General features: G+C 41.5%; 1 pseudogene; it reads left to right on the top strand.

Moving 5' to 3' along the window:
* LOC146447334 (large subunit ribosomal RNA) lies at window positions 1–731 on the top strand (annotated as a pseudogene; the record flags this gene model as incomplete).
* Window positions 732–2,692: the final 1,961 nt, after the last annotated feature.

Raw genomic sequence — 2,692 nt, 5'->3', positions numbered from 1 at the left:
GTCCTAAGGTGAGCTCAATGAGAACAGAAATCTCATGTAGAACAAAAGGGTAAAAGCTCACTTGATTTTGATTTTCAGTACGAATACAAACTGTGAAAGCATGGCCTATCGATCCTTTAGTCTTTAGGAGTTTTAAGCTAGAGGTGTCAGAAAAGTTACCACAGGGATAACTGGCTTGTGGCAGCCAAGCGTTCATAGCGACGTTGCTTTTTGATCCTTCGATGTCGGCTCTTCCTATCATTGCGAAGCAGAATTCGCCAAGTGATGGATTGTTCACCCACCAATAGGGAACGTGAGCTGGGTTTAGACCGTCGTGAGACAGGTTAGTTTTACCCTACTGATGAAGTGTTGTTGCAATAGTAATTCTGCTCAGTACGAGAGGAACCGCAGATTCAGACAATTGGCATTTGCACTTGCCTGAAAAGACAATGGTGCGAAGCTACCATCTGTTGGATTATGACTGAACGCCTCTAAGTCAGAATCCGTGCTAGAAAGCAACGATGATTACCTCCAGAGAACTTTAGGCGAACCAGAATAGAGGGTTTCGGCCCTCATGCGTCCCAAAGTGCCAAGGGGGACAAAAGCTCCCAAGGCACTGCCGCTAGCAAATTCTAACGTTTCTGGAGATAAATCCTTTGCAGACGACTTAAATAAAGAACGGGGTATTGTAAGTTGTAGAGTAGCCTTGTTGCTACGATCTTCTGAGATTAAGCCTTTGTTCTAAGATTTGTATCACATCTTTTTTTTGACAAGGTCAAAAGTCCTCCTCACACCATGAAATATTTTTTAAGTCAAAGGTCCTCCTCACACCACAAAATATTTTCAAAGTCAAAAGTCCTCCTCACACAATTTAATATTTTGTAACTGAAAGGTCCACCACAAAACCCAATTCTTTTCTAAGTGAAAAGTCCTCAAAATTTTTAGAAAAACTCTTAGAAAAATTGTTTGGTATGAGAAGGACCTCGACTTCGAAAATTCTGTGGTGTGGGGAGGTCTTTTGACCTACCAAAAAAATTGGTGGTGTGAGGAGGACCTCTGACTTAGAATTAGGGTTTGAAATGGGGTTAGGGTTAGGGTTAGGGTAAGTGTTAGGGTTAGGAAAAAGGTTTAAATGATATTTGGAGAGGTTTTTCGGGTGTTTAGAGGCTATTTATGCTATGTAACGAGTATTTGCTTATATACTTGCTTATATACTTAGGTCAACAATTTATAGCAAAAATGTGTTCCAGCCAAGTTCTTTTAGACGCTCTTTCGAATGGCAACATTCCCGATTGAAAATGGCGACCTACCAAAATCCGCACTTTGCTTCCCCGTCCATATAGAGGTGAGTATTTGACTTTGCTTCCGTCAGAGTCAAGGAAACACATTGAAAATGGAATCAGCATACAAGAAAACCTAGTTTGGGATAGGTTTTGTGCCTTCCTTGGTATTATAACCATAGAACTGCTCCTGAGGGGGGTAGGGTAGGCCCACCAAAAAGTGCACTTCTGGTTAGGTCGCTAATTTCTAAAATAAATGTGTCCCAACCAAGTTTTTTTGGACGCTCTTTCGAATGGCAACATTCCTGATTGAAAATGCCGACCTACCAAAATCCGCACTTTGCTTCCCCGTCCATATAGGGGTGAGTATTTGGCTTTGCTTTCGTCAGAGTCAAGGAAACACATTGAAAATGGAATCAGCATACAAGAAAACCTAGTTTGGGATAGGTTTTGTGCCTTCCGTGGTATTATAACCATAGAACTGCTCCTGAGGGGGGTAGGGTAGGCCCACCAAAAAGTGCACTTCTGGTTAGGTCGCTAATTTCTAAAATAAATGTGTCCCAACCAAGTTTTTTTGGACGCTCTTTCGAATGGCAACATTCCTGATTGAAAATGCCGACCTACCAAAATCCGCACTTTGCTTCCCCGTCCATATAGGGGTGAGTATTTGGCTTTGCCTTTGTCAGACTCAAGTAAAAGCATTTAAAATGGAGTCAGCATACAAGAAAACCTAGATTGGGATAGTTTTTCTGCCTACCGTGGGATCATAACCATAGAACTGCCCCTGAGGGAGGTAGGGTTAGGGTTAGCGTTAGGGTTAACGTTGGGGTTAGGATTGAAGACAGAAGATTGGTGATGTCAGGAGGACCTTCTTAAAACAAACAGAAATACACTTATTAGGGGACTAGGGCCAGTGGACTCAGAAATGTCTTTCGTAGCAGTCTCCTATAAGAGTATTTTTCTCTGATTTAGGTGACTCCTCCTCACACCACCATTTTTCTTAGTCGAAAGACCTCTTCACAGCACGACTTTCCTGATGGATTTCTATGTAACTGCTCGTGCTGAGAGGTGTGTCGAAAGTTGATCATGTTCCCGTAAAATCTGAGGTCTCCACTGTCTAGCGAGGTACTTACAGTGAATATAGTGAATTTTTCAAAAATTGGAGAATTCTGACTTTTGCGATGAATTTTAATGTAATTGGTCGTGCTGAGAGGCGTGTTAAAATTTGAACATGTTCCCGTAAAATCTGAGGTGAGAATTAGTGAGGTACTTACAGTGCGTATAGTGACAAATCTTTAAAAGCGTGAAATTATGGGATGTTGTGGCTTCAATGGGTTTTTAAGATGTCACCAGTCATTTGGCATGACTTACAAACGATTTGGCTGGTTGTGGGTTCGATTTTCAAAATTTCATTTTTTTCGCGTTTTTATTTT

This window comes from Pavona decussata, unplaced genomic scaffold (genome assembly GCF_977016875.1).
Source record: "Pavona decussata unplaced genomic scaffold, jaPavDecu1.1 SCAFFOLD_2443, whole genome shotgun sequence".
Classification (NCBI taxonomy): domain Eukaryota; kingdom Metazoa; phylum Cnidaria; class Anthozoa; order Scleractinia; family Agariciidae; genus Pavona; species Pavona decussata.
Note: the sequence above shows the minus strand (reverse complement) of the source record. Positions and strands in the feature narration are given on the sequence as shown.